Below are 6,128 nucleotides of genomic sequence, written 5' to 3'. Positions count from 1 at the left end.
TGCCCTTTGAAGGCCATGTTATAAATTCATCTCAATTGGAGGAAACCAAAGGAAAATACCAGTTAATTTCAACCTGATGTATTTCCCATACATGTGGCCATTGGGGCACTCTGGGCCATGTCAGCTTTGTACTTGCTACCTCTGTTGTAGCTATTTGGTGAAATAAGGACTTGGGAGCCTCCTGTAGCATTACTAATAAACATGTTTTTTGCATTAATGCTTGTCTCTGATTCTGACCAAGAGTAAACACATAAACTGGAACAGCCATTAGGGCTAACTGCAAAAGGATCTATGTTTGGAGGAGCGCAAAGTTAGCACCAACCATAGCTACACTAATGGGAAATATAGCAAGTTGAAATAAACCAAGATGAATTATCCTTTAATGCAAATGATGGTCATGACTTAAGTTTTACTTCTTTAGAAATTAATCGAAAATGAAATGAATGTTATTAATGTTCTCTGAGTAAACATCATTGTAAGTTTGACACAGAGCTATCATTGTTTCATGATTTGACATGAACTCACACTTTGCTAAAGGAATAACACACCACCAGACGGTAAAATACACAGATTAATACACCAGGGTAGGCGTTGTTTTTTGGTGAGGAAGAAAGGCTAAAACGGTGAGCAAAACCTTGCCATAACAGCAATGTTCAACACTTTGACACACCCAAAGCTAACTATCAACAACGTTGTGTGTGTGCATGTGCATGGGTCTATGCTGTTGAACATATTGTTCTCACAACCACTTAGTGTGAGCCAGACTGACGTTTACTTATCAGATTATGATGAGATTACCAGGAGTCTGACAAGTACACATGCCTAGGACATCTGATTATGTATGTGCTGTGTGTGTGATCTAGCTAAGCCTGTTATTCTCTTTACCTTTTTGTAACCCAAACAAGTTGTGACCCTGACAATTTAAGATAAACCTTTGGTGACAGACTCCATTTTTAGGAGAGAATGTTACTTTCTCATTTTACACTTCATTTAATGCCAGCATAATCATTGATTAAATAGATTATATAGTTCTTGAAAGTAATTCTGAAATGTAAAATCATCGCATTTGGGTTCCTTTGCACTCATGATCTCTCCTTTCCTTTTGTCAAAATGTGGAGTGAATGCTGCTGGTTACATGCAGACTGTGCACTGGTGAGGAAACCTATTATGCTGATACAGCTGAGCTGTCAATGACAACAGGGTCCTATCCAACACTACGTCAGTCATGCAACAGATAATGCTCTGAGGCAGTTAATTCCTTCATGTTATCAGAGACAAGAGAGACAGTTCTTGTGTAGTTGGTTTAAATGAAATGTAGTTTAGAAAATGGATTTCAAGTAGTTGCACGAGTTTTAAACAATGAAAAACATTGGAAATATCTGAGTAATGTACTTTACTTTCATATGACCAAAGTATTTGACTAAGGCGATGATTATGCAAAAAAGAAAAATACAACTTTCTGGGTATTCAAACAATAATGTAGTAACTCGACAATAAATATATACAGAAAGTATCTAAATGTAAACTTTTGTTGCGAATACAGTGACCATGACTGATTAACAGTGATGTATATCAAATAAACAGAAGCATTATTGGGGTATAGAAACTACCACTGTAGCCAAAGAACTCAAGTTTTTGTGAAGAAAAAAGAACAGCAGGTGCGTACAAGACATACTGTACAGATAACTACATGGCACCTGACTAAAATAGCCAGAAAGTCTTACCTTTGCCTCTTCAGTGGTGTCACTCAGTTTCTTACAGCTTATTTGTTTTTTTCAATCTTCGCTGTGTCTATCAGCTGTCAGTCTGGGCATTCATTGAGTGGTGTGTCCACAAATAGAGAAGTGACAGGGGAGAGGCAATCATAAGTTTATGAAAAGGGTGGGGAGAGAGATGAGGGAATAAGCTTTATCTTCATTAGCAGCGTCACTATGATGATGTCTAATATGATTAGGTGTAATACCAGGCTCAGTATTATGAACTGATAATGACAAAGTAGACACAGGATTTTTTTCCTCAATTATAAAGATTGGCAGCTAAAATAAAACATGCCCAAATATACTGATCTAATAGTTCCATGGTGTACCTTTTGAAATGCAACTGTTAAAAAAGAAAATGAGTGAAACAATTATTGAGCTGCCAGGTTTACATTTTGAGATCTTATCCGCTGTCCCTTATCACCGATCTAGACAACAGTGGATTGTCCCCTCTGGATTGGGAGCGAGTTGCTGCCCCAAGGGGGGAATTTAAGTATCTTGGGGTCTTGTCGTTGTACTATGAATATGTATAATTATTAACAGTAGCAGTTCTGTGCATTAATTTCCTTGTCATTGTCACTTATCTGGCTGCATTAATGGTTATGACGAAGCTTACGTTAGCAAAAGTAAAATCCCAAAGCCAATCCCAGCTGGCAACACCTCTGATATAATAATTAGTAAAGATTTACAACTTAAGATGCTGGAGACCTTGATACCTTTCACAGCAAAATTTATTGATGCTCCGTGAAGAAGTGAGACAACAGCACTCAGCAAGAACATGATGTTACCCCAGTTCTGAAAGGCTGCCTCTTGTGATTAGTCTTTTAACCCCTCTAGGCGAGCCAAATTTACCTCTGAAATCTCTGACCATTCACATAGCCCCAGATCGTGTTATATGAACCTCAAGCTCTCTGTGATCATGGTAATTCAAAAGGAGACAGCACAGCTATCACCTGCAGACTTGGTAACCCTGACAACGGAGCATTACTCCCTATCTTGAGGCACCAGCCAACCCAAAACAATCAGACTGTCATGTCTCGTCGTGTGTGTTAAGTTGTCTGTGTTCACTTGTGCCTAGTCTTGTCTCTCACTTCCTGTTTTATTTTGAAACCCTAAACTCTCCTCTCGTTTCAGGCTGTTTGACTTCCTGCCCTTGTGTGTTTTCCCGCCAGTGTGATTGTCGGCCCCGCCCTGATTGTCTCCACCTGTTCCCCATTACCTTGTGTATAAGTAGTCTGCGTCTCCCTTTTTCTTGTGCCAGATTGTCTTGTCTTGTTCGAGCGTCAAAGGTCTCTTGTGTTAGTAAACCAAGCCATAGTTTTCCATGCCATGTATATAGTAAGTATCTTGTCTCAGTAAGTATCTTGTTCAATTAAAAGTTTGTTAATCTGTCTCTGAGTGTCTTGCTTCGTGCATTTGGGTCCTCCCTGTCTCTGAGCCCTGTGCTTAATACAGACACAGGGCTTTTCCAACTTCAGGTTACAGTTCGGTCTGAGGATGACCCTCCTGACCCAACCACAACCAAGGGAAGATCAGGTGACCAAATTCCAAAAATTCCTTCACAGGTCCCCCCTTTTTGATTGTGAGATTAACACTAAATTACCCCATATCTCTAATTATTATTATTCTATTTAGGAAAAGGCAACCCTCAGAACTGAAATGTCATCCATAAACAATGATTAGGAACAATATTAAATTAGACAAATCAAACAATATCAACATACATAAGTCCAGAAATCATCAACAATATCTTGAAAGATTACATCTTGAAATTCAATGTGATATCAAATAAAGTTTTCAATTTTAACTTTCTTATATACATGAAAATTAATTATAATGGAAATGAAATATTTATATAACTATTGAAAATGAATTACAAAACAGTGCTCCATCAAATTTTCTTTCTTGCAAAGTATTGTTCAGATTAATTGTTACTGAGATGACATACTGTTGTTCGCATCCAAATTCTTCAGATAATCAGTGAGAAACATTCTGCATCACAATTATGTTCCATAGTCTTCACCATTCCGGCTGGATATCCTTTTCACCCTGGCAAGCATTATTATTATCTCACCTCGGCAGCTGTAAGAAAATTGTGTTTATTGAACATTCTGACAAACGATAAAGAAACATTAAGTATCAATTTGCATTTAAATGTAAATTGATATTTATTTATTTTTTACATATATATATATACATATATAAAAAAATTTAACATCAATTTGCATTTATATTCAATTTTTTATATAAATATACATATATAACAACTGCAAAGGAAGAGAATGATCCACTCCAACTTTGGTGTACGACCTGACAAGTGATGGTTGTTGTGGGACGCCTTTGGAAACAAGTGAGCTGGTTCTGTGGACTGTGCCAGCTAAAAGATCTGCCGTTGTCGGCAGGATTCAAACCTGCGCGGGGAGACCCCAATGGATTTCTAGTCTATCGCCTTAACCACTCGGCCACGACAACCACCCTTGCGCCACCGCTTTGCACGTGCTGTTCCTCAATCAATAGCAGTCCATTTGGACACACTTTGATTACAGTTGCAGAGGATATCAACCTCCTAATAAAAACATTATATACAAAAAAAAGAAAGAAAAACAAAACAAAATCATGACAGCTGAGTGGGCAGATCCATAAGTTGAGTGAGCACAACTGATCACAACTGAGAACAAAGTATAAAGTCAAAACTTTCAATTTACCACTCGGTCTACGTTCCAACCCCCGTGCTATGGTCAGGAGCTTCGGGAGGGAGATGGCTTTTCTGGGTACACCGAGGAAGCGCTGGGCACATTATACATTGGAGCTCATCGGGCTTGGGAATGGCTCAGGATTCCCCGGCTGGAGCTGGAAATGGTTACTGCTGAGAGGAACTTGTATATCCAGGTCAATTCCCTTACAGGTACTGGGCTATCAAAAGAAACACGTAGGAAAGCACCTGCGATGGCTGGGAATCGAACCCAGGTCAACTGCTTGGAAGGCAGCTATGCTCACCACTATACCACCATCACTGAAAATCACACCACAGGAACTTCCACCACACACTCAGCAGTTTACTGCAGGAACTCAATAAGAAAAGGAGGGAAGGAGAAGGGGGAGGAATGGATGGGAGCCATGGGGGAGGTACATCAGGCATAGTACACTATAATGATAGACATGCATTGTAGGCAGGATTCAAACATCAGCAGGGAGAGCCCAATGGCTTCCTACGCCATCTGCCAAACAACCGCAAAGGAAGAGAATGAGCCACTCCAACTTTGGTGCACGACCTGACAAGTGATGAAAGACAAGAAACCATGTTGAAGATATCACAAAGACTTTTTAGAGTTTGGGGCATTCAATTACACTCAATGGTTGTCTTTGCTTTTCTTTACTCGTCCGCTGCAGGTCTACTCAGCGCTCCCGGGGTCAGAACTAAGCAAGGTGAAGCAGCTTTTAGTTTCGACGCTCCACACCTATGGAACAAGCTTCCTCAACACCTTAGGAACGCAGTCCCCTCCGTTTAAAGTTTTTGGGGCTTTCGGGGTCACGCTCAGGGCTGTAAATGACAAGCATGTCAAATATTGACCACCTTATTTTTTTTAATAAGTCAATGAATATTGTGAAAAATGTCCAAAAAAATACTCATCACACACGTTTCAGCAAAAAGAAGCAGCAGATCCTGACAACTGAGAGACTAGAACCAGCAAACCAAAAGAAATACGTCACAAAAGGTTCCAGGAGCAGCAGCAGTCAGATGACAATCATCAGATTGACATGAGCAGGGTTTTCAGTGGGTGAAGGGAAGCTGGGACGCTTTTGGAAACAAGTGAGCTGGTTCTGTGGACTCAGCCCGCTAACATAAACGCTGTTGTCGGCAGGATTCAAACCTGCGCGGGGAGACCCCAATGGATTTCTAGTCCATCGCCTTAACCACTCGGCCACGACAACCACCCTTGCGCCACTGCTCTGCACGTGCTGTTCCTCAATCAATAGCAGTCCATTTGGACACACCTTGATTACAGTTGCAGAGGATATCAACCTCCTAATTAAAGCTGCAAGCAGCGTTGGAGGGCCCTCGCACCTCCGTGCGCGACGGGGCGTGTGGTGGCTCCGCCCCGGTGCCGGACTCTGACCCTTCCACGCGGCTCAGAGCGTTCATGTAGTTTGGACAGAGCGTGAAGGACTTACACGTCACTTCCTGCGTCCCCTATGTTGCACTAGAAAACGGGCGCTAATGACGTCCTATATTCCAGTATATGAAGTGTTGACTACACTGTGAAGGTCTTGATGCTTTTCAGACAAAACATGAGAAGTGTGAAACACACTGGATAATCTACAGTGAATTTATAAGAACTTTCGGTGCCATGGCGGGACACTGAACTTTGA

At 40.8% G+C, this 6,128-nt stretch overlaps 3 non-coding genes across 3 annotated transcripts; all 3 read right to left on the bottom strand.

The window, feature by feature from the left end:
* Positions 1 to 4,147: 4,147 nt before the first annotated feature.
* trnas-aga (transfer RNA serine (anticodon AGA)) lies at positions 4,148 to 4,229 on the bottom strand. The gene has a single exon. It is a non-coding gene; the product is annotated as a tRNA-Ser (tRNA).
* Positions 4,230 to 4,699: 470 nt separating this feature from the next.
* Positions 4,700 to 4,771, bottom strand: trnag-ucc (transfer RNA glycine (anticodon UCC)). The gene has a single exon. It is a non-coding gene; the product is annotated as a tRNA-Gly (tRNA).
* Positions 4,772 to 5,608: 837 nt separating this feature from the next.
* trnas-aga (transfer RNA serine (anticodon AGA)) lies at positions 5,609 to 5,690 on the bottom strand. The gene has a single exon. It is a non-coding gene; the product is annotated as a tRNA-Ser (tRNA).
* Positions 5,691 to 6,128: the final 438 nt, after the last annotated feature.

Source organism: Pempheris klunzingeri, chromosome 15 (assembly GCF_042242105.1).
Source record: "Pempheris klunzingeri isolate RE-2024b chromosome 15, fPemKlu1.hap1, whole genome shotgun sequence".
Lineage (NCBI taxonomy): Eukaryota > Metazoa > Chordata > Actinopteri > Acropomatiformes > Pempheridae > Pempheris > Pempheris klunzingeri.
This window is presented reverse-complemented; position numbering and strand designations above follow the sequence as displayed.